Source organism: Tiliqua scincoides, chromosome 6 (assembly GCF_035046505.1).
Source record: "Tiliqua scincoides isolate rTilSci1 chromosome 6, rTilSci1.hap2, whole genome shotgun sequence".
Lineage (NCBI taxonomy): Eukaryota > Metazoa > Chordata > Lepidosauria > Squamata > Scincidae > Tiliqua > Tiliqua scincoides.
Window position 1 is genome coordinate 7,741,260 of NC_089826.1, and position 25,745 is coordinate 7,767,004.

A 25,745-nucleotide genomic window follows, 5' to 3' on the forward strand; every position below is an offset into this window, starting at 1 on the left:
GCTGACTCTGAAAAGGATAAGAGTGACTCTTACGGGCTGCCTATGTGTTATGAGGGTGGTGTGGCTCAGGCCCACATGTCTTCCTGGTTGTGTTTGATTAAAAAAACAAAAGAAAAAGCCCCAATATGTCTTGGAGTTCTCAACATTAATTGTACTCTGATTTGGGAAGCAACTTGATTGGAAGTGGAACAAAAATACTAAATAAATATTTTTGAAGCACAAAATTCAGAAGGTAGAGGAGCAGGTAAATGCAAAGTGCTGGTCCCGGGTTGCTGCAGGCTCTGGGACAAAGTCTCTTCCTGAACCCCTCATGGTGCTTCTGTCCGTCCCCGATAGTTAATTGTGTGTGGACCTGAGAACACTGGGGAAGAAATGCAACAATTTCTAACACATTATTTTATACTCCAGCTCTAATCCAAATTACATAGCTCGAGTCTTAATGGGCGCTGAACTAGATCCTGAAACGATTGTCTCTTCTGCGGAGGCTGTCTTAAAAGATTATGAAACCTTGTCTGCCGTTCATTCAGATGAGCTCATAGTGCAGTTTGCAAGACATAAAGAGGATCATTCCATCAGCCAGCACCAAACAAAACCCAAAAGGACATCCTGGACTTTTGGAGGCCTGCAAACAGATTCCTCCTAGACTCTTTCTTTGATGGTGTTCCAAACACTGGAACGTTTTGATCAGAGGAGCCAGAGAATCAGCATCCCTTCCATTAGGTCAGTCTCTTTTGGGGACTATTACTTTCTCCTTCTCTGACATCTTGATTGCTTTGACACCAAGGCAGCCTGAGCACCAGTTTTTCCGTCTCAACGGGGGCAGGTATTAATTCAGGTATTAATTCAGTCAACTCAAAATTCAGTCGACTTTATATTGTTGTGCAAGGGGTAGTTTAAGATTCAGGAATCATTTGCATTTGTTTTGGATAATAGACAGAAAAGTTTTATAAAACAGTTAGTGGCAATCCTGCCTTTCCATGTGAACATGTTGCAGTGTAAGTAAACTTAGAAGGAAGGCAGAAATAAGAGGGCTTGTTTTTAATTATGGGAAGATACACTTCTTATAGTAAGAAATCAGACTCCCTGTCCCATTGCTAAAGGGCTACAATGTCATTTAGGAGCTCTTCAGATTAATCTTCTATGATCATAGAGCACAGGGGCAATTTCACAAAGCAGGCAGATGTGCAGCTGGGTGCACTGTGTTTTAAGCAAGGACTTCCTTGATTCCAAGTTCAGCTCTATAAAAATAAAGCACAGCGGTTCTCCACTCTGTCCAGGGCTGGCTCATCCATGAGGCCATCTGAAGGAGTCACATCAGGCAACAGATTAGTGGGAAGGTGCCATCTCTGTTCACCTACTTGCCTCCACTGTTCCATCCTGGACTGGAAAAGGGACAGAGAGGAAACGGAAATGTGAAGGGTAAGAGAGTGCTGAGCTAGAACTCTGGAGAGTGAGAAGAGCAGAAGCTGGCACATTATTGGGTGGGTGGGGGACAGCATTTGGCATGCCACTTAAGGTGTCGTGAGGTCTTGGGCCAGCCCTGAGACTATTCTTGAACCTAGAAAGGATGGTTAACATTGTGCACTTAAATTTTGTTATAAAGCAGGGGTGCCCAAACCCCGGCCCTGGGGCCACTTGCGGCCCTCTAGGACTCCCAATGCAGCCCTCAGGGAGCTCCCAGTCTCCAATGAACCTCTGGCCCTCCAGAGACTTGCTGGAGTCTGTGCTGGCCTGATGCAACTGCTCTCAGCACGACAGCCAACTGTTCGACCTCTCGCATGAGCTGTGGAACAAGGGCTCCCTCCACTGCTTGCTGTTTCGCATCTGTGATGCAGCAGTGGCAGCAAAGGAAAGGCCTTTTATAGGCCTTGAGCTATTACACGATCTCCAGTCATCCATATAAGTTCCATCTCTAATATATTCATTTATGTAAATTCATTCAAATTTGAAATGTAAATTAATTCTTTTTTCCCCCGGCCCCCTGACACAGTGTCAGAGAAATGATGTGGCCCTCCTGCCAAAAAGTTTGGACACCCCTGTTATAAAGGAAAGTAATCAAATCCACGATTTTTCCTTTTGATATTTGCTTTACGATACCACAAAGGGGTTCTCAAATATTCAGTCTCTCTGTGTGTGAATCTGCTGGCACCCTAAGTCAGATGATACAGACAGACTAAAACTGTCTCGTGTAATAATTCCACAGACACCCAGTATAAGTTACTTGAAACTTCTTACCAACAGGAATGGAAAGTGGACCTGGACAAGGAGGCTCTGTATTTAAGCTTTGGAAAGTGGTCAAAGCCATGATTTTTACTTTACCTCTATTTAGTTTTATGAAACTATTTTTCCTATTATCGGAGGCATTACCTGATGTCTCATAATCCCTGCACTCTTTAAGGCATGGGAATGTCTCTATGTTGCCTACCACAGAATAAGCCACAATAAAACACCTTGTGCCAGCTCTTGGGTGTAAGATCCCTTAGCCAGTGGCATAGCTAGAGGGAGTGCAAAGCAGTAAGTTTTGCAGGGAGCCTCACCGTAGCATGCAAGGGGCTTCTCCCCCTCCCCTTTGGAGCCAGGTGCACACCTCTGTTTTGCTCTTGTGGCTCCGAGGAAGAGGGATTGCTTGCACACTGTGGTCTCCCTGCAAAACTTATTGCTTTGCACCCCCTCTAGCTATGCCACTGGGTCCCATCCCCTAATTCTTACTCTGCAATTCAGACTTTTTCAGACATTCAAATGTGTCTTCTACATCTCCTCATGTTAAGTTGGCGCAGAGTCAAAGGCCTGCCAAGTCCCTGCAGACACCACAAACAGGGAAATAAGAAACGAAAGTGTCAGGACTGCTGATATGAACTCAGCCATTGTTGCACGGCTGAAAATTCATGATAACCAAGTAAGCTGCAGGGTACATTTCAAAGTGTTGGCTGAGAAGTAAGCTCCAAAATCCCATTAAGAAATTACAGGATTTATGTACATTCCTCCCATCTCTCAGCTTTTTCCCCTGGAAACATGGAGTGCTGGGCTGGTCCCATTGCCAAGCCAGTGCAATCTCATTTCATTCCTACAGCCCTTCCTTGGTAATCTGCTGCTTTGAAATCCACTTCTGACTTCCAGTAGAGAAAAATACATTTTTCCCCCCTTCAAAAGACCATTATTAGGTAATTAAACAGTAACTTACAGATTACAGATGAGAAAGCTAAATAGAAATGGCACCAGTATCCGCTGGGCATTCTGACAAATGATGACTCTGCTATTTTTTTTGGTAAAGTAACTATCTTTGCTCTGTACTTACAGTGTGCAGGGGTTGTAGGTCAGTGGTACGGCACATGCTGCAGGTCCCAGGTTCAGTCCTACTGCTAGTCAATGTGGACTGTATTGAGCTAGATCAGGGGTGTCCAAAGTTTTTGGCAGGAGGGCCACATCATCTCTCTGACACTGTGTCGGGGGCCGAATTAATTTACATTTTAAATTTGAATAAATTTACATAAATGAATATATTAAAGAGGAACTTATATGAATGAATGAAGGTCTTGCAATAGCTCAAGGCCTATAAAAGGGCTTGCACAAAGCAAGGCTGGCCTTTCCTTTGCTGCTGCTATTGCATCACAGACGTGAAACAACAAGCAGTGGAGGGAGCCCTCATCCCACAGCTCACTCGCGAGGCCAAACAGTTGCCCTCACGCTGAGAGCAGTTGCGTCAGGCCAGTGTGGGCTCCAACAAATCTCTGGAGGGCCAGAGGCTCATTGGAGACTAGGGGCTCCCTGAGGGCCGCGTAGAGAGGCCTTGAGGGCCGCAAGTGGGCACCCCTGAGCTAGATGGACCAATGGTGTGGACCAATTAGTGTAAGGGTGTTTCCTATCAGTGTCAGGGCCTGTGTTTTCTATCATTGCTTGGGTGCTCTTGGGCCTGATTTCCCCCCCCCCCGGCTTGTGCACACACTCGTTCCCCCACCTTCCTGCTGGAGCGAACTTGGAGTGTGCCTTTTGCTCAGCAAAATGAAGGGCTGATCTCCGTTCATCAGGTGCTTGTCTAGCAGCAGTGAGGGAGAGGCATCCCCTCCATGATCACGCCTTTCCATTTAGCCACAAAAATGGGGAACACCAATATGGATGGAAGACATTTTTCTAGCTATGATGAAAGGAAGACGCCTGCCAAGATAGCTTCTCTTCCTGTTCTCAGTTCACCCTTCTGAACTGCTTCCAAGCAGCTGTTGTGCCTTCTACTCGTAGTTGACCAGAACTGATGCAGAATTAGACTCTAGAAAGGGAGGGAATAGGAAGTGCCCATGTGGTGACTTCCTCCTGTTTCCTCAGAAACTAACAGGACTTGCTCCCAGGACAGGCTACCACTGGGAGTATCCCACTGGGATCGGGAGCCGATCAACTGCAGCCCCTCCAGGGCCATGGGTCCTTGACACGTATCTTGGTAGCCCCACACTATGACGCTGCCACTGCCGGTAATGGTAGAGACATCATTGCAATGAGGCTTCCAGTTTTATCATATGTGATTAAATAGGGTTTGCAGCTTTTCATTGGGCTTCAGAAACTTTCAAAACCTACGTGATCAGAGGTGAGAGTGGGACAGAAGACCGAGCCCACAAACCGTGGGTAACAGTGCCTCTGTCGTTCTGTCTTCAACCGACTTAAAGCATCTGCCTATCTCCAGCTTGAGATGTTGGAGGCCACACAATGATTTCACAGACGTAGAGACTTTTAAAAAATGTTTTCACAATCGTATACACTCACAGGAGCCGTCCAGACGGAATAGGCCCCAGGACTTCTGAATAATCAGTGCAGATTTATGGGGGGTGTGTGATACTCGTATATATAAAAGTTGGTACTGGAGCAGCTGGACATTTAATGCTTTATTTTTCTCCTGAACTTTTGATAGCACTCAGTTATAGGAGTGACCAGAATTGGAAAACGAATGCCTATTTTAGGTTGAGAGTCTGGTCTGAATCTTCTTTGTAGACAACTTGGTTCATTGTGCTTATAGGAGGGTATTTTGCAAGGGGGCTTAGAAGCGTCCACATTTCTCAAACCTGGTCTCATAGAGACTGAGAAATGAACTGTTGGAATTCCAGCCAGTGCCTGGCCCTCTTCCAGGAATGCATCCATGACAAGATGCTATTCTGATCCTAAGTGGATAGCTTTAAAGTATCAGAAGAAATTAAAAACCTTTAACAATATGGGGGGGGGGGAAGAGAAATTATCTTAATCTTTTACTAGATTCCCACCACCCCAGTTCATGTCTGTGTAAAGCACTTGCTGGTGTTTGATGAATAGCGTTTGTTCATAAAGAGATACAGGCGACTGACCTGAGAAGAAGGCAACAGCAAAAAGGTTAGGAGAATTAGTCATGTAGAGGCGACTGGTATTAATAGATGTATTGTGGCACTCTTGGCACACTATCAGTAATTAAGTTGTTGGCAGTCTTGCCTTGGTTCAGTTGCTACCACGGTTTCCCCCTAGCATGCAGTTCAGTGCCTTTGCAGGGGAGGTAAATGCAAGACTTGTGTTACTCCGGCAATTTCTGATTCTAGGTCAGCTAAGAGGCTTCCGTCAAGTTTCTTTGTGCTGTTCTGTGTCCATAATTAGCCTTTGGAGTTGAATGCTAGGGGCTTTGAAACAAAAGCAGGAGACCATACAACACCACTGGGTTAGCTCCATCTTGGTTCAAAACAGGCACATCCCAAGCCAATTTTATAATGTGTTGTGAGGAAGCCCAAGATCAAACTCTGCCTGAGACCAGGTGTGTTTTCATTACAGCTCCAACTTTTGCATATCTTAATTTGATGTTGTTTGGTCTGCATGTATGGTTTATCCCTGTCATTTACGGCAAGTATGCTTGTTTCTGTAAATGTGTATTTATGAATGCCATATATCTCTGAAGCAAACAAATCACAACAATTTTGAGGGTTTGTCTTTGGGGCAAACATTTATGATGTCCCTAAAATTGTTTTATAGTTTTGTGAAGACTTTTGCTAAACTTCTCAGGAGGGCTCTACACATCCCTAGATTATTGCTCGAATCCTAGATCAAATCAGTAAATTGGAAGAATTCCCAGAACCATATTTGGCAGGCAGACTAGACTATAGCCAAAAGGAAGAGTGTCACCCCAAATTAGTGCTGGCTCATGTATGTATGTTAGAAGATCTGTGTCTTCATTCTAGAAGTTTCTCCATGGACAGCACTTTGGTAGTCGTTTCAAGAATGCTGCTTCAGAAGTCTCAATGAGAGCTCTGTAAAATGCAAATCGCCATATTAACCTTAAGTTATTAAATGAGAGAGTAAAATGGTTACCCAAGGAGAAAAGCACCGGGTTTTCCTTTTTACTGTGTCCAATTATGCTGTGATAATGACCTCACCAACCCTGTCCATCACTTGCAAGCTCAGGTCAGAGAGAAACTCTGACCTGGCCAGCTGGGTGACAGAAGACAAACAATGATGAATTCACTTTTCAGTTGATCTTGCTTGAAAGGTCTCCCAGTGATCTGTCAAGCATTTTGAAGAATCGAGTTACAATCCTGTACACACATTTCTAAGAGCAAATCCCATTTAAGCTATTTCTGCCCAACATTGCTACACCCAACAAGGATCAAATGTGTACACCTGTGGGCTGAGCAGAAATGGGTTAACACAATAGGACTTACTTCTGAGTAAACCTGCCTTTGATGGTAGTGTAAAGGATATTTTTGCACACTGGATGGAGTTATCTATCGATCTATCGATCTATCGATCTATCGGATCTATCTATCGGATCTATATCTATCTATCTATCTATCGGATCTATCGGATCTATATCTATCTATCGATCGATCGGATCTATCGGATCTATATCTATCTATCTATCGATCGGATCGATCGATCGATCGGATCTACGATCTATCGGATCGATTGATCGATCGGATCTACGATCTATCGGATCGATCTATCGGATCGATCGATCGATCTAATGGATGCCCTGTGCCGTGGCATCCATTTAAGATTGCTACAGGCTACAGCAACTAAGGTGCTGAAGTGCACAGTTTGGAAACCATGGACCGGTGGCATAGCTGGAGGGGGGCGAAGCACTCAGCCTGGCAGGGAGGTGGGCGAGTGGCCCCTCCCTTCAGAGCCATTCCCTGGCTCGCCCACCTCCCTGCCAGGCTGAGTGCTTCGCCCCACCTCCAGTTACACCACCGCCATGGACCTAACACCATAGACTCAGAGTTTCTGAGTCCACTGACTGATAAATGTGTCACGTCCCATCAGATGTGGATGTGTTGATGGGCCACATCTACTTCCAGAAAGCAAACTTAAAAGTGGGAACAGGGCAGGAGTCATGATTAACTGTGGGGACCTCAGCCCAGATTGAGACCATGATGTGGAAGGAGGGGGCTTGACCCTCAGAGGTGTCTCTAGGGTTTGTGACACATGGTGCGAGAGCTCATTGCATCACCCCCAAGATGGACCTCCTCCTGTACCAGACCATACAGAATAAATTACAATATCATATTCACAGCCTAAATGCAGTGGTATCACCAGGGTTGGTGTTGCCCCCATTCACTTTGTTTCTTTGTTTTAATGGTCACCCAACAAATCAGTGATCAACAAAAAACCAGTGGCCAACTTGATGACCTTCACTTAACTGAATAAGAGTTCTAGTACTAACTCTGATACATGGAAATGAGAGCTGGCTCATACTAACACCTTACTGGTTCCCTGCTATGTCATCATAACGCCTCATTGGCTCTCATTTGTCAGTTTTGAGTTATGGGAATCCACTTTTTGTTACGCAAGGCAGTTGTGTTTTCCTTTTCTGGTTATTTGGCTATAACTTTTGACAGAATACAGATATTTCACTGCAGTCTGTTTCACTGCATTCTGCATTAAATTACCCATCAAATGATATATAACATGATGGTATTATTTGAAAATGCCATGATTTTCACAATTTTTGGCTAGTAGTAGTGTCACTGCCCCTGAGGGTGTCGCCTGGTGCAGTCCACACCCCCGCCCCCTTGTAATGCCACTGTTAACCCTTTCCCACCGTGCTGTTTTCCCAGTGAAACTCCTCCCTCCACAACTGTTTTTCCTGGGAGAAAAACCATCACGGAAACCAATAGCAGTGTGGCAGGCTCCGGAGGAAGAGGAGAAGGAGAAGGGCAAGGCCTTCCTCCTCTCCTTCTGAAGCAACAAGACAGGTAAGCAGGTGGGAAGGAGGGAGGGGGCTTAGACACTGTTGTGATCCCAACCAGATCATTTGTGGCACGACAGGGCCCAATTTGACCTGGACCAAACTGTTTTCTGAATTTAGAAGGGGGGAAAAAGACCAGTTTTCAGAACCCAAGTCCAAATCTGACCAGCGGAGCCTGCCTCATCACTGGTGCTGGGTTGAAGCAAGTGTTTGAGATTTCTAGAATATAATGAATACTGTTTAAGGGACTTCCCGTACATGCTGCTAACCTCGGCGGTGGAGGCAACTGTAGCAGCATGTCACATCTAATGAACACGGACAGCTTGAAGGTTAACTCGGGACAACTGCATCAGAGATGTAACTTTTCCTTGTTTTGTTGTGGGTCAGTGCCTCTCTTTCCACCCCCACTGTCCCTCTTCTCATGAGAAACAATCCGAATAGCATTTGAAAGAACAGCATGGGGGAACAATGGAGTGCTTTCCTTTCCACACCAGGAGTTGTGCATGAGTGTGTTAATGAGGCTCACGTGTGAGGGAGGCCAGCAATCTCCGACCGACCGTTAATTTGCACATGAGTGCACCAAGAATGCAGAAACTATTCAGCAAAAGCAAGTTTTTAGCGTCCACACGTTGCTGACCCTGTTAAACGCTGTACCAGTTCAGCTATTTAAAATCCATGAAATCTGACACTTGGAAAACAGCGGCAGGATGAGGGAAAAGAGTGCATTTCAGGAGGCAGGAAGGCAAGGGGACTATCTATACAATGGAGAATTTGGATTTGCCCTAATAAGGTTGCGTATGTGAGGTTTGGATTGTTTTTTTTTAATTATGTCATTTGTTGGTCTTGGAAACAGGATTTTCTTTTAAGAATTAATCCATTAAAAGTCCCAGTGGCATCACATGAGTTCTAAAGCCAGTTAACCTGATACTTGCAAAGGGCACAAAGATTCGCTTGCCACCATTTTAGGCATAGATTGGATTGCACATTAGAGTTGCCCTGCTGGCTCAGGCCAAGAGCTTTTTAGTCTGTTTATTGTGGCCAGATGTCTCCTGACCTGATGGTCATATGCATCCCCTCTGTTGTTACATAAGAACAGCCCCACTGGATCAGGCCATAGGCCCATCTAGTCCAGCTTCCTGTATCTCACAGCGGCCCACCAAATGCCCCAGGGAGCACATCAGATAACAAGAGACCTCACCCTGGTGCCCTCCCTTGCATCTGGCATTCTGACATAACCCATTTCTAAAATCAGGAGGTTGCGCATACACATCATGGCTTGTACCCCGTAATGGATTTTTCCTCCAGAAACTTGTCCAATCCCCTTTTACAGGCATCCAGGCTAGACGCCATCACCACATCCTGTGGCAAGGTGTTCCACAAACCGACCACAAGCTGAGTAAAGAAATATTTTCTTTTGTCTGTTCTAACTCTCCCAACACTCAATTTTAGTGGATGTCCCCTGGTTCTGGTGTTATGTGAGAGTGTAAAGAGCATCTCCCTATCCACTCTGTCCATCCCCTGCATAATTTTGTATGTCTCAATCATGTGCCCCCTCAGGTGCCTCTTTTCTAGGCTGAAGAGGCCCAAACGCCGTAGCCTTTCCTCATAAGGAAGGTGCCCCAGCCCTGTAATCAATCAATCAATCAATCAACAGTATTTATATACCGCTTTTCAACTAAAAGTTCACAAAGCGGTTTACAGAGAAAAATCAAATAACGTAAATGGCTCCCTGTCCCAAAAGGGCTCACAATCTAAAAAATTCATCTTAGTCGCTCTCTTTTGCACCTTTTCCATTTCCACTATGTCTTTTTTGTTAGTCTCCAGCATCAGGTTATTTGAGATATTCAGATATTATTTGAGATATTCAGGCTCTGAAATTGGAGGTTGCAATTTCCCCTTCCTTTGGGGCAGGGGTGCCCAAACACTGGCCCTGGGGCCACGTGGCCCTTGAGGACTGCCAATCCAGCCTTCAAGTTGCCCCCAGTCTCCAATGAGACTGGCCCTCCAGAGATTTGCTGGAGCCTGCGCTGGCCTGATGCAACTGCTCTCAGCGTGACAGCCAACTGTTCAACCTCTCGCATGAGCTGTGGGACGAGGGCTCCCTCCACTGCTTGCTGTTTCACATCTGTGGTGTGGCAGCAAAGGAAAGACTAGCCTTGCTTTGTGCCAGACCTTTTATGTCAGGTCTAGGTTCTGGATATGGCAGAAACACAGCCAACAAGGTGGTTCAGGAACAGGTGCAGATTGCTGGAGTCAGCAGGATCAGCAAACACCTGTGACTGCCTCACCCTGGGTGTGGCTTAGCCTACACTGATTGGCCACTCCAACTACTTAATGTTTGGTCTGTTGAGCTTCCAGTGCAGCAGTAGGAGTGTAGTAGGAGACTACTGAACTGCTGCCAGTAACTTGGGAGGCTGGATGTGAGTATATACATGTTGTTACTGACCATGGAATGAACTTTGACTGTGTATCTTGGAAAACTGATTTGGATTTGTTGTTTATGGACTGACTGCTCATCGTGCTGACTAGGAACGTTTACTGATTATTCTACTTGTGATAACCCTTGCTCTGAAATATAACCACTGCATTCAAAGAACTCTGCTGGTGTATGCTGTTTTGTGTGCCTGCTCATCCAAGGTTCCATGCAACTCTTTACCAGCCAAAGGGTTGCAGCTTTAACATTTTATAGGCCTTGAGCTATTTCAAGATATACATACATTCATTCATTCATATAAGTTCCATCTCTAATATATTCATTTATGTAAATTTATTCAAATTTGAAATGTAAATTAATTCTTTTTTTCCTGGCCCCCGACACATTGTAGGACAGATGATGTGGCCCTCCTGCCAAAAAGTTTGGACACCCCTGCTCTGGGGTATCGGTAACAGAAGTCATTAGTAGAGAAAGGGTGTTAAGTGACATGGAGTTGTGCCCAAATAACATTTCCTTGGGAGGCCTTGGTGGATAGGCTTAATTTAGGTGTCGGACTGCCCCCATATCTGAGAGTTGAGAAGAAATGTCCCCCTAGATAGGCTTGTGGTTCTGGTTGGTGTTTCTGTTTTCATTCTCCTTCATTGTCTAACTTGACTTAGTGCCTGATCATATCCCCCAGTTCCTCTGCCAATGCAACTATGCTGGTGGAGAGCACACTACATCCAATAGTGGGGGGGACTGGACAGCCAGCAGGACCCCTCCCCACAGAAGGTTGACATATTGGTCTCCTTGGACACATACCAGCCATTTTGCTGGTATATGTCTGAGGGGAGAAAAGTGGCAAGGCAACCTGGGAAAGAGGGAATAGGATATTGGTGTATGCTGGTGCCCTCAAGATCTACCCCCTCCTCCAAACTCCCCCTGCCCCTCTCCCTCCCTGCCCATGACACATGTCCATGGCATTACTGGTTCCGACAGAGGTCTCTGGAGCTGCTACCGCAGCTCGTGCTACACTCTAGCCCAGGGGTGCCCAAAGTTTTTGGCAGGAGGGCCACATCATCTCTCTGACACTGTGTCAGGGGCTGGGGAAAAAAGAATTAATTTACATTTAAAATTTGAAAAAAATTACATAAGTTTACATAAATTAATATACTAGAGGTGGAACTTATATGAATGAATGAAGGTCTTGCAATAGCTCAAGGCCTATAAAAGGCCTTGCACAAAGCAAGGCTGGCCTTTCCTTTGCTTCCGCTACTGCATCACAGACATGAAACAAGCAAGCAGTGGAGGGAGCCCTCATTCCACAGCTCATGCAGGAGGTCAAGTAGTCGCCCTCACGCTGAGAGCAGTTGCGTCGGGCCAGTGTGGGCTCCAGCAAGTTTCCCGAGGGCCAGAGGCTCATTGGAGACTGGGGTCTCCCTGAGGGCCACATTGGGAGTCCTCGAGGGCCGCAAGTGGCCCCAGGGCCAGGGTTTGGGCACCCCTGCTCTAGTCCACCATTCTCCTTTCCTCCTCCTCCTCCTCCAATCCTTTCTTCTTTTTCCAGTAGGAAAAAGGGGTAAGTGGGACACACAGCAGTTCGTATGTTATCTGGGGAAAGATCACAACTTGGTGGTTTAGTACATACTTGGCCCACTTAATGCAAATGCCATCTGCAGCATTTCCACTTAAAGGATCTCAAGTGACTGGGTGGGAGAGACCTTGAGAGAGATGCTACTACCCCAGGTGGTACTGCGTTGGATGGACCAATGGTGTCTCTTGGAATAAAGCAGTTTTCCATACATGCTCACATTGGATCGTATGGACCAGGAGGGTATATTTTTAAATTCTATATATTAATAGTATTGGCAGCTCTCCCAATTGCTCTTGCAGGGCTAGTTGTGGTAGGAATAAATGAATTTAGCTATACATGAGGACAGTCAGAAGGCTCCGGTGGACAAAAGATATATTCGTTGAACATTCATCTCAATTTAGGCAAAAGATGATGATGGCTTTTCTCTTCTCAGTGCATTCTTGGTATGCAATTGTTTTGTTGCTTTTTTGTTTGTGCTGCGGAGTTGCTGTGCCTCATCCAAGATTTCAGAACAACCATAATAAGACTAACATGGAAAGCTCATTACAGTTCAGTATAACAGAATGTTCCAGCCCTAGGAAGGCGTAACTTTTGTTCTACTTCGAAGCTATTTGCTCTCTGTCTCCTTAGCATCCTCATGAGCAGAACCATCTCAGTTTCTTTACCATATGTACATGTGAAGTCGCTGTCTACTAAGTTAGACCACTGGTCTGTCTAGCCTATTACTGGTCCCTGACTTTTATTTATTTGTTGGCAACCTTCAGTCTCGAAAGACTCTGGTATCGCGCTCTGGATGGTGGTTCTGGCACAGCGTCTAGTGTGGCTGAAAAGGTCGATTCGGGAGTGACAATCCCTTCCACGCTGGGAGCAAGTGCAGCCTGTCCCTGGTCTGTCTCCCTGGCTATGGGCCTTCCTTCTTTGCCTCTTTGCCTCAGACTGTTGGCCAAGTGTCTCTTCAAACTGGGAAAAGCCATGCTGCACAGCCTGCCTCCAAGCGGGCCGCTCAGAGGCCAGGGTTTCCCACTTGTTGAGGTCCACTCCTAAGGCCTTCAGATCCCTCTTGCAGATGTCCTTGTATCGCAGCTGTGGTCTACCTGTAGGGCGCTTTCCTTGCACGAGTTCTCCATAGAGGAGATCCTTTGGGATCTGGACATCATCCATTCTCATGACATGACCGAGCCAACGCAGGCGTCTCTGTTATTTATTTACAAATATATATCCCACTTTATCTCCCAAATGGGCATTCAAAGCTAACTCAAATACGTCTGACATGGATGTCCAAGTTACATACAAACTTCTGGAACAGAACTGGGGCACCACTTGGGGACTACAGCACAATCCTATACATGTTTACTTAGGAGTAATTCCCATTATATTCAATGGAACATTCAGGTTAATAGCCCAATCTTATCCCCCCCCCCTCACTGGTGCAGCCACACCAAAAAGGCACACACTGTATCCAGTGGCGGGGGTGGGGGGTCAGAGTGAGAGGCTTTGGAAGGGAAAGGGAATTAAATCTCTTTTCCCCTCTGTATCCTCCCACCCTGCAATGGGTCTCCTCAGATCTGCTCCAACAATTTCGCTGGAGCAAGTCCGAGGAGAGTGCTGCCAGAGGAAATAAGATCTGGCATGCATTGTCACAGAGGGACAACCTGCCTGCCCCTGCATGTATGTTGGCAAGAGGGGATGCACTGCTTTTTTGCTGAGAGGTAGCTCAAGAATTAGGCATTTGCTGGGGCCTCAAGGCTGGCAGTGGACCAATTGCTCCAACAATGCAACATCCTCCTTTTGCATATAGCACATAAGAGGTTTGGAGACAGTGTGAGAGACTGCATGGTTTCCATGCCTCACACCCCTTCCATCTGGAAGAGAGGTCACCTAAGAACTCTCCAGATCCTGGGATTGGCACTGCCAGACTCGATGCCAGAGAACTTATGAGGAAAGCCAACTAGGTCAAGTTGGACCTGAGAGAGCTGAGCAGATCAAACTAAGAGGGTACAGTATGAGTTAAAGCCAAGAAAGTCGGCCTCTGCCAGAAACAAAATCTCAAAACAGAAAGCTACTCCAGTACCCACGAACCTGTTCAGGGAGATGCTCCAGTGTGCATCAATCTCTTCCATTGCTTCTTCAGGGACAATCAGTAGCTATCCAGATGTTTCTGACACAGGTCTTTACCTAGCTCTATCTAGAAATACCAGGGACTGAACCTGGGACCTTCTATGTGCTGTGCTGTTGAGCTATTGCTTGCCTTCCTCTTCTTTACACTGGGAACAAAACAAACCATGCACAAGCCTTGAGCTGCTCCAGTGGATTAGGTGGTGGTTGCAGTGGTGGCGTAGCTGGAGAGGGGGCAGAGCACTCAGGCTGGCTGCGAGGCGGGCAGGTGGCCCCTCCCTTCGGAGCCATGCCCGGCATGGCTCCAAAGGGAGGGGCCGCTTTCCCGCCTCGCAGCCAGCCTGAGTGCTCTGCCCCCCTCCAGCTACACCACTGGGTTGCAGTCATGTGGCTATTGAAGGTGCAAACTGGGCCTGCCATTTTCCACAGTCCATTAGTGCATCTAATTTGATCAAAAAGAGTGTTAGTTGCCAAGCAATAGAGTAAGTCATTTTGGATCTGGCACATGGGAAGAAGTGGTGCTGGGTGCCAGTTTAACAAGACCGGAACAGCTGTCTTTGTTCCAAGATGACCATTGCTGCCTTCAAGGCAGGGAGGGAACCTGAAACATTTTTGCTTATGTTCTACAAATGGCCTTATTCTGCATGGGCACACAGCCCACAAAGCTGTTTGGCAACTGAAGGACTCAATTAGGGTATCCAGTGGTAGCCAAACAAAAGATCTGCACCATGGTAATTAGTTAAAGAGTGGATGCTTTTTTCCTGCCCCCTTTCTAGAAATCCATCAGTGACAGAATGCATAATATTGGAGCCACTTGAGTAGCGGGGCAGCGTGGGAGGGTAGCTAGATTCTTTTAAACCAGGTTTATCATCCTGGCCTTCATGGTGGTATTAAATTCTTCTGAATGTCTTAGGGCTCAGTTCCCTGACTTAGATCCCTCCCAAAGTTGCTGTTAACTGCAGAGTGGAAAACTTACAGGCTCTACTATTGGACCCCTACAGCTATCAGCAGCTTCAGATTTAAGGGTTCCAAGTCAGGGAATTGGAGTGGATGGAGGAGGGTTGGGTACCCGCCATGCTGGAGCCCTGATCCAAGTGTGTGGTGGGGTGGGGTGGGGGTTAAGGCACCTGTAGCTGCTCATAGAAAAAGAAAATTACATTGAGGGTTCAAATCATGACCTTCCAAAATAGTGTTGGGAGACAGATGGTTGATTTTTTTCAGTGAGTTTAAAGTTGTATTGCATGGGTGGCATTGATAGTCAAGGGGTATTTGCTTATCTTTCTAGCAGCTCTTTAGTTCATTGCGAAGTTATTTGTGGAGAAAAACTGCTTGTGTGAAAATCAGCTCACAAGAGAGAAGCCACGGTCTCCCTCCCATGTTCCAGAGAGCGCAAACCGCTTGCACGCGCAATTTATTTCCCACAAAAAAAGGATTGTCAGAACTGGACGGTCAGAGGTTTTGTGAGAACGAGGAAGGGTTACTCCTTAAAAAAACAGGCCCAAACTGGTTTGACCAGGAACAACAGGGGGCCAACAGAAACGAGTGAGCCCCCCACGGGAAACAATGCCTTTCTCATACCACTTTGAACTTTCCTCCAGACCATTGTCTCTCTCTCCAGTCTGTAGCTGGTTGCACTGATGGAAAAGTACAGTGCCTCACTAGAGCACTGCTGCCCTCTTTGGGCCACTGAAGTGGAATCGCAAGAAAGTTTTGCCCATCAAATGGAAATGAATTATGTTTTGCTTGTAATAGAACTAGCAAACAACTCCCAAGCTCTGCTATGCACACTTTAGAAGAGGAATGTAAAGGCAGCCTACACGACTTCAAGATTTCAGACAGTGATTCCCAACCTGGGGGTCCTTATACCTGCAAGCGGGGTGAAAACCAGTGTCTGGAAGGGCCCATTAAACTCAGCTGAGGGACTAGCCTGCTGGGGGTGGAGCCCGCAAGCCTACTGACTTGCTGGGGACTGATTGACTGATTGTTCTGCTCGTCCTCGTTGGCAGGTGTGTACTATTTCACCACAGGGCTTGCCAGAGGCACAAGCCTTTGGCGTGAGCCGAAGGGCAAGGGCCAAAGGGCTTTTTGCCCGTGGCTCTTAGCCCAGGGGCTCATGCCACTGTTGCCAGTCTCTGACAAGGCTCCCAAGACGGTCAGCAGCTGTCTCCTGAGTTCCCCTCATCACTTCGTATCCAAAGCTCTGGAGGAAGATGACTGCCAGCTAATATTTCCACAACAGAAAAGTGCTCCCCCAGTTTGCAATCATCAGGACGTGGGTCTCCACAATTTTTACATCCTTTTTTGACAAGGATTCCTTATGAAGGTTCTGCTGCTTTTATTGACCTTTACGTCCTACAGACTGTGGACTTTAGATTTAATTATTTGTAGTCCTTGTGGCATGTGCCAGATTCCAGCAAGTTATTTCTCCAGTTGGAAACAAAGAGAAAAATTATTATGGGACGGAAAAGGTCCCACTCCCTTGAGAGTGCAGAGGGAGAAAAGTTATCTCTGGCAACTAAGCAATCCAAGATTGAAGATTTCTTTGCATTAACAAAGACGCCATTAAAGGAGCAGAGCAATCCAGATTATTTGGAGGCTGCGTGTGCAAATGAGAGCCGTTTAAGGCAACCCTCTCCTAAAGTTATGCAGGAGGGTAGCTGCTTATTATGTGTGAGAAAAGCTAATAATCTGAAGGGAAATACAGATATTGAATTTTTAATCAACCAGAATTTCCTCATGGCTGAGATACTTCAAGCAATATCTACCCAGCTTGACTGCATCACCAATCTGCTTCAGGACAGGGACAAAAATTTACAGCCAGAGAATTAGGTGAATGCCCAGACAAGAAGTAGGGAGACTGGATTTATAAATAGAAGAGCTACCCCTGCGACACAGCCTGGCAGTCACTCTACACAGACAGCCTTTGAGAAAGATTCTGTTGCCCTTAAGTTGGATATAAACAGTTTAGTTATTAATATCTCCCCTTTCTGGGGGAGACATATAGACTGGTCCTCTAAATGGAAGACCAGGCAGCATCTTGCGTTCCTTCTCAGGAAGACCCCTGCTGCGATAGATCTTTATAAGCTGGAAAGTTTGCCCAACATGAAACATCAGGAGCATTTTCTTATTCATTTTTGGACAACCAAAATCCCAAGGCGGTTTCTTGCACAGGCCTCCGAGTTATCTGGCTTTGGGATGAAGGTGCATCGGCACTTTAGAGATTCTGTATTACATAAGCTTGAGCTAACCTCTGTGAAGCAAGGTGAGGGTGCCAAGGAGGCTATTAAAACTCGGAAGGGGATCCTTGTGGTGAAACCTGAAGCATCATGTCTGAGTACACTTCTGTACTGCAGCGAGTCATGGACTCTTCACTCACAACAGGAGAGGAAACTGAATGCTTTCCACATGCGCTGCCTCCGATGTATTCTCAGCATCACCTGGCAGGACAAAGTTCCAAACAACACAGTCCTGGAACGTGCTGGAATCCCTAGCATGTATGCACTACTGAAACAGAGACGCCTGCGTTGGCTCGGTCATGTTGTGAGAATGGATGATGGCCGGATCCCAAAGGATCTCCTCTATGGAGAACTCGTGCAAGGAAAGCGCCCTACGGGTAGACCACAGCTGCGATACAGGGACATCTGCAAGAGGGATCTGAAGGCCTTAGGAGTGGACCTCAACAAGTGGGAAACCCTGGCCTCTGAGCGGCCCGCTTGGAGGCAGGCTGTGCAACATGGCCTTTCCCAGTTTGAAGAGACACTTGGCCAACAGTCTGAGGCTAAGAGGCAAAGAAGGAAGGCCCATAGCCAGGGAGACAGGCCAGGGACAGACTGCACTTGCACCCAGTGTGGAAGGGATTGTCACTCCCGAATCGGCCTTTTCAGCCACACTAGACGCTGTTCCAGAACCACCATTCAGACCGCGATGCCAGAGTCTTTCGAGACTGAAGGTTGCCAACTAAGACATGTCTGTTAGATCAACCTACGCCAACAGATCTGCCCACGCCAATAGCATCAACTAATGTAAAATCAGGAAGCTTCCCTATTGTCTTGAGCCAGACATCCCCCTTAATCTCTTGCAAACAATTACAGAGGAGTGTCTCCACACCTGGCCTGTCAGAAGAAGAGATGGATGCCAAGCTCCTGTCTTCATTTGGACATTTGCCTTCTAACGAACAAGATGTTATGATTACAAGACAAGAATCTCTGGTTTGTGCCTTGAAAGATATTAAACAGTCATCTATTGCCAATGCCCTTGCAGCTGTCTCCAGATTCTCTGGCCAAAACTTGTCAGAGGTGATTCCAAAGAACAAGCGTCTGCCCTCCTCGAAGAGGCCCTGTCAACGCACTAGAACCAACAGTGATAGTTAAAAGGGCTTCCTTATTGTCCAATGTGAGTGTTCCTATGGACAACCTTGGTCTAGGCGCAATAACTGTAGACTGCAATTCAAACCAGCAGTCAGCTGAGGCAGGCTTGGCCTGACTACACAAGGATAAGCCTGCGTTGGACCGAATGAAATTTTTGTTAATTGCTTCTTGGAACATTGCAGGCTGTACCCGCCGTAAAAGCCAGGATGTTTCTTTTTTTCATCAGAACTACGGCATAGTTTTACTTCAAGAAACATGGACAGATAAAGAACTTAGTTGCTGATGGTTACCATTCTTTTAGTGTTGGGGTTACTCTGGGGGTAGGGCTAGGGTGGTTGAAAGGAGGTTTGGGGATCCTGGTCACCTCTTTAAATATCATATGCAGAGAGCTGCACCCCTTAGATAATCAGGCTATGGCTATTAGCTTCAAATTGGGAACCCAAACAGTACTGGTGGTGAATGTCTATCTTACCCCACAACAAGCAAGAGTTCACATTAATAAGTCCTGGGCTGACTTGGAACGATATATTGAAGATCTAATCTCTGATAATTCAGTAGATATGGTTCTCTTGGAGGGGGGGGGGATTTTAATGCCCGCACTGGTTCAAATGGCTGTCCCTTTAATAGGATGGCCAAGGGTAAACTGGCAATCCAGTGCGATGAACACACTTATTTATATCTTCCAAGTCTTTCAAAAGATAGCAAGGTAAATTTTGCTGGTACTTGGTTGCTCGCTATGGCTCAGAATCTCAACCTTCATATCTTAAATGGAGTCACGATAGGAGACTATCCAGGGGAATTTACTTCTATAGCAGGAGCAAGGTGCAGTACCATTGATTATTTTTTGGTCTGCAACAGTTTACTTCCCTGGGTTGAAAGTTTGCGAACTATAAATGGCTTGGCGGATCACCTGAGCTCTCCTGACTTCCACCCTCCAGCTTGAGCTAACCGTAAGATATCTTTCCTACTGTGCACGGATGATACAGTTATCTTTTCAAGGACCCCAGTGGGACTTAGAAGGGCCCTTAATAGTTTTACTCTTTTCTGTGAAGAAAACCACCTGGTCACTAATGACCAGAATACCAAGATTATATCCTTTGGCAAGAGACCTAAGTGCAGGCCCCGGAGATTTAATGGCCATAAGATAGAACAGGTGAGTTCCTATAAATATATGGGTGTAATGCTGCACTCCACTGGAACGAGAACTGCTCATCACGAATCTGTGGCGGCAGCTGGCCAGAATTCTGCAAGTACATTAACTAAGTTCTTTTGTGTTAAAGGTGGCCATTATATTCCGGCAGCAATTAGATTACTGTAGATACTCACGTATAGTACATGAAATTTTTGCCAAGTAATCCAGCTCCAATTCTCACTTGATCAAGTGATCAGGATCAGGAGATCTCCTGATCTCCTCCTCCTCCTCCTGATCTCCTCCTGATCTCCTGATCTCTGAGTCAATCAGAGGGCAGAGCCTTTCAACTCTGAACAGTTTCTTTCTCAGCTGAGCTATTGCTCAGCTCAGGCAAGCACCTATAGTTGCTATAGTTACTTCCCACTTGCTATTTCTTATAGTATCCAGTTACTTATAGTTGCTATAGTTACTTTCCAGGGACATTCCAGCCAAAGTTAACCTTTTCTTCTCCTTCCTTCTGCTGTAGCCTGGTTCTGCTTGGCAAATGCTTGCAAAGCAGGTCTGTTTTTTCAAATGCCAGGATGGGACCCTCCTTCCCAGGCTATAATTCAGTGCACCCTTACATAAGAGTAACACCTATGGAAAGCAGTGAGTCTACTTCTGAGTAAAAAGGGTTGCAAATATCTCATCTCTCTGCTGTGAATTGAATTGCACACTCCCAGTTATGTGTTATGGGTTGTATGCTGTATGTAGAGCTTCTGTCTTAACACACCAGACACCTTAAAGGTATCTGATTCATGGTTCTCCTCATGTCCACCTTAAAGGTGGATTTGATTCATGGAACTCCTGTAGTGGTTCCCAACCTTTTTCACTTGCATACACCTCGGCAATAATAAATTGTACCCTTCATATTAGCAAAATGTTTGTAATAATACAAGCCCTCATCTCCTCTCTATGAAAACCCAGACTTCATGCATTTATCACAGTGTTTTCTCTTTTTATCTGTTTGAGGAACAGAAGACTCTGCCTTTGCACTATTTTGCACCAGAAGTGTGCTGACAAATTCTGGGTGATTGATCACTTTCCATATTATGTTTCAGCTGTTTTACTGTGCTGGTTTTCAATCACTGGTTCATAGATGACCCAAAACTAGCTATTGGTGGGGCTTTCACAGCCAACTAGCTACCTCCCTTCCTGCCTTGCTGGTCCTTGCAAGGCATTCTGGAGCACGGCCTGCCTTTTTCTGCCATTCTGCCATTCTTTTTCAAATACCCCTAAAGGTCCTGTTGAGTGTCCCTGGGAGTACGTGAATACCAGGTTGGGAACCACTGTTTTACTGGTATGTAGTTTACAGTGCACTTACTCTGATAGTGTTTACAAAAAGGTGGTGAAGACCAGAATTTAAAAAAGAATAAAAATGTATCTTATGATCTTTTTCTATGTTTTTAATAAATTAGAGACTACAATTCCTAGGTAACAATTAGTGGTAGGTTATTTTTCAGGATCTGGCCTCTGGTAAAATCAGACAAAACTATAGTCAGACACCCCCCTAAGTTTAACCCCCAACTTATCCATGGACCATAGAAAATTCCAGGATTGTTGGCTCAAAATATGCCCTCGACTTATCTGTGGAGTCGACTTATAGGTGAGTATCTGCGGTGTATCTTGAGAAGGTCTTGCCCCAACTTTTGTATGGAACAATTCTTGTTCCCTCCTCTTCTTCCTTTGTCTCACTTGAACGTGTCCAATCCAAATTTTTAAGATCTATACTTCAAGTGTCCAGCTATGTGTCTAATGCAAGCTTACGTCTTGATTCCGGCCTGTTAAAGGTCGAGGCCAGGATTGCCTTTGCATCCACTTATTTGTGGCTCAATCTAAATTTTAATACCCAAGGCCGAACACCTTTGGTTTTAATTGATAATTTTCAGTCTACCCGGCTCAAGGCGGTACACTCAAAGCTGAGACACTTGGGGTTTTCACCGTAGATTGTTCTGGCCATGGATTTGATTCAGGCAAGAGTGACTATAAAACAGAGACTGAGGGACATCGAACGACAAGAAGATGTCAGCAGGTCTCCAGATTTTCTTGCCTCTGATGACACAAGGTATGTAGCTGCCCTGGCCACTTATCTTTCATTATTAGAGCTTCCTGGGCAGAGGAGAGCTTCCTTCCTAGCTAGGTGGAGAGCTCTTCCTTTGGCATTTGTCGAGGGCTGTTTCAGAAAGATCCCCATCTTGAAAGACTGTGTCCCTGTGGTTCAGGGGAGGTTGAGACACTTGAACATGTCATGTTCTGTTGCCCATTTTATCAGGGGATTCGAGATAAGTTTATTATTCCCCTGAGCAGAAAATTCTTGGGCTTGTCACAAACAAAAATGGGCAAGAAACTTCTTTCAGGTGCTAATTCTCAGATTTTAAGACCAACTGCAAGTTTTTTGGCTGCTGCTTACAAAACCCAGATGGGCATTATTAATATTAGAGCTTCATGTAATTTTTATTTGCCATGTCACGTTCATCAGATATGTATAAAATGCACTGTGGCTAACTGTAAATTTAACCAGCGCTTATCATATATGGTTAAAACCTCCACAATTTTTTAAAAAAAATATTATTTGGACTTTTGCAAATTTATCTCTGGGGTTCAGGCAATGCAGAGTCCAAGTCATGAAGAATATGAGCGATTTTTATCTGTAGAGTGGCTCAGCATGGACATCGAAGTCCCCCAGCACAACTTGCTGGGGGCACCCCAGCACCACATCTGAGACCACCGTGGCCAGCTCAGACATTGAGACTGTTGGCCGGGAAGGTGAGTGGAATGCCTACAGAATCCCTGGCTTATCTTGGCCACTCAGCCTCACTTCTAAGCAACTCAATCTTGGCACACCACTGGAAAGGTATCAGGGATGGTTTTCCAGTAGACCAGTGCCTGCAGCACATGAAAGCACATGAAAACCTGAAGGACATAATTAGACTAAAACCTCCCATGTCTTCCAATCAGGTCTCTATTATCCATGCCAGGTCATCCAGGATTAAATCCTGGATCAGGCAGATCATATAATTCACTGACCTGGCATTTAACAGCAGCAGCTTTGGGCCACCGGAGAGCAAGGTTGCTGCTAAAGCCGCTAGTAGTCCTAGGGCTGGATGGAGGGCCAGAAAGAGGGATGGTCCATCTCTGACTATGTTCCAGGATGCTATCCCCCTTCCTTCTCCTGTTCCTTCTCCCTTACTCCTAAACCAACAAAGTGGCTGGCACTTTGCTGGATCCAAGGAGATGGACCCAAGGAGACTCACTGGGGCAATGGAGGCTTACCCTGGTAAGGGAAGAAAAGTTTCCTTACCTTGAAGAGGCATCTGGGACTTCCCTCCCCTGCAAGATGCAGTACGAGCTCCACTGGTGCAGCTGCATTGGTGGAAGGGGGGTTAGTTAGGGTGGACCGTAAAACAGAATGCCATAGACTGCTGGAACAGCGTAATAGATTGCAGGTAAAAATAGTAGATGCTTAACCATGTGATTGCCAGTTTCTGGTGGCTATGTTGACAAGGTCCGGTATTCCTAAAGTACCATCACTGACCTGCTCCTGACATCTCTGTCTTGATCTTTGTCCTGATTCACTATGCCTAGTGACATGTCGGAACGGCGCATGCTGTACGGCATTCTGAGCTGTCTAGCCAAGTTCTAAAACTGAGCATGGGGTGGCAGCAGAGGACAAAGCTTTAGCAGGAGAAGCTTAAGTTTTTCAGATTGAAGAATCAAAAACTTACCACAAGTGTTTTTTCATTCTCCCCAAGGATAATTCTCTCATTTGCAGCTTCCTGTATCTCACAGTGGCCCACCAACTGCCTCAGAGAGCTCACAAGACAAGAGACCTGCATCCTGGTGCCCTCCCTCACATCCAGCTTTCTGACATAGCCCATTTCTAAAATCAGGAGGTTGCACAAACACATTATGACTTGTAATCCATGATGGATTTTTCCTCCAGAAATTTGTCCAATCTCCTTTAAGGCATCTACGCTAGGTGCCATCACCACATGCTGTGACATGGAGTTCCACCGACCAGCCACACGTTGAGGATGTTATTTCCTGCTTCTCATTATTTTAAAAAAGCATTCTAAAAAGGCATTCAGTTTTAAGAGAATATCAGATATGGGAGGGGGGGAAATGGTTATAGCCAGGGCTTTTTTTCTAATGGAACGCGGGGAGACGGAGTTCCGGCACCTTTTTGCAGGGGCCCCTCCCCTTTGGAGGCATTCCGGGGGGGGGGGAGCAAAACAGAGGAAGGGTAGACAGGCACACGATTGGACTCTAAGGCTGCCATCCTATCCACAGTAAGCCCCATTCACTAAAGTGGACTTCTGAGTAGTCATGCATAGGATCGGGCTCTTAGGCTGCAATCCTAGGCACTTTCCTGGGAGTAAGCTCCATTGACTAGAATGAGACTTACTTCAGAGTAGACATACCTAGGATTGAGCTCTTAATCCTGGCAGAGATATATATCTGCACCCGTTTTCACATGCTAAGGGCAGGTGAAAAGGGATTCTACGTGTGTACAACATGCTGTCCAGCCTTGCCAGAGATCTTCCTCGTCCTTCCCCCACAAGCATGCCCTCCGCCAGCCAGTGTTTGCAGCTCCTCTCCAGCAATGCAAAGCAGCTGCTCAGGGCAGCAGAGAACATACAACTGCATGCCAAGCGCCTTCCCAAAGACACAGAGTATTCTGATACCTGAATTAAACCATATTTAATCGCTTGTTTGCAAAAATAGCTGTTTCTATGTGCACCTAAGGACCCCTCTCATGTAAGAATTCCTTTTTTGTTCTTACTCCTACAGTTGCTTAGAGTAATTTTACTACACGGAACTCATGTAAGCCATTTTTTGGAATCCATTCACTGCTTCCTCTCCTTGAAGTAGTGCCACACTACATGCTACAAGTGCACCTGTACAGTATTTTCCCCCATGTGTAGAAAAAGTAGCTAGGGGGAAGGGGATGTGGAGATGGACTGCCCAATCCTATGCATGTCTACTCAGAAGTAAGTTCATCTTTAGGGGGGAAGCACATAAAAAATATTTTATTTCTCCAATAAAAAATGGTTTATAAATAAATAAATAAATAAATAAATAAAAGATTAACAAGTTATGAGTTCCTGCACCTTTTTTTTTCACAAAAAAAGCACTGGTTATAGCTGTACTATGTACAGATCTGTGTTGTGCCCCTCAGTAAATGTAACCTTCGAAGCACAGGGAAGTTAAAGAAAACACTCTTAACATTTGATAGTCTTTAATAACACTGGTATGTAGGGTGCGGTAAAGAAGCAGCGCAATTGCACCATCGTTTACCCAGACTGTGCACAGTTAAGCCACATTTCAGATACTGTGAATCTGTGTTGTGTGAACAGATTTAAAAGACAACAATAAGGAGCAAGGTGCATCTAGTCCTTCTGATCTCTCCTTTCATTGAAAAGATAAGTTCTGCTCATATTTCTGGTGTTGTGAGGAATTTGACTGGCTAAGAGTTACATTCCGGCGGCCTGCGTTATCAGAGCACTTCAGCTCCATCACTTGCTTCACCCAGAGAAATTCACACCTTCTTTAGCAGAGAGACCAACTCTGGAGGCTGGCGTCATGCGCTTGGAATCCCAAGGCTTTGGTTGAAAAGCAGAGGAGGAGCTTCTGTAACCATCTCGTAGAAGAAGTTGAAAGCAATGATTCTCAAACTTTAGGAAGGAAAGCAGCCTCTTTAGTTCAAAACAATCGGCCTACATAATTCAGAGCAATCCTTGCCCTCACCCCAGGTTTATGGGAAACTCTCTGCAAAGACCCAGCTAAGAGTCCCCATCACCAGTGACAAAATCAGGTAGGCAGGGCAGACAGACCCAGAGGATGACTTACAGGTTCAGATTGGCTGAGGGCACCCACCTTCATCAGCCTGCTCTCCTCCACTC

At 45.8% G+C, this 25,745-nt stretch overlaps 1 long non-coding RNA gene across 1 annotated transcript; it reads right to left on the bottom strand.

The window, feature by feature from the left end:
• Window positions 1-1,163: 1,163 nt before the first annotated feature.
• LOC136655396 (uncharacterized) lies at window positions 1,164-23,449 on the bottom strand. The gene is made up of 3 exons (XR_010794653.1): window positions 23,378-23,449; window positions 23,144-23,205; window positions 1,164-1,382 (listed from the first exon to the last, which is right to left on the bottom strand). It is a non-coding gene; the product is annotated as an uncharacterized lncRNA (long non-coding RNA).
• Window positions 23,450-25,745: the final 2,296 nt, after the last annotated feature.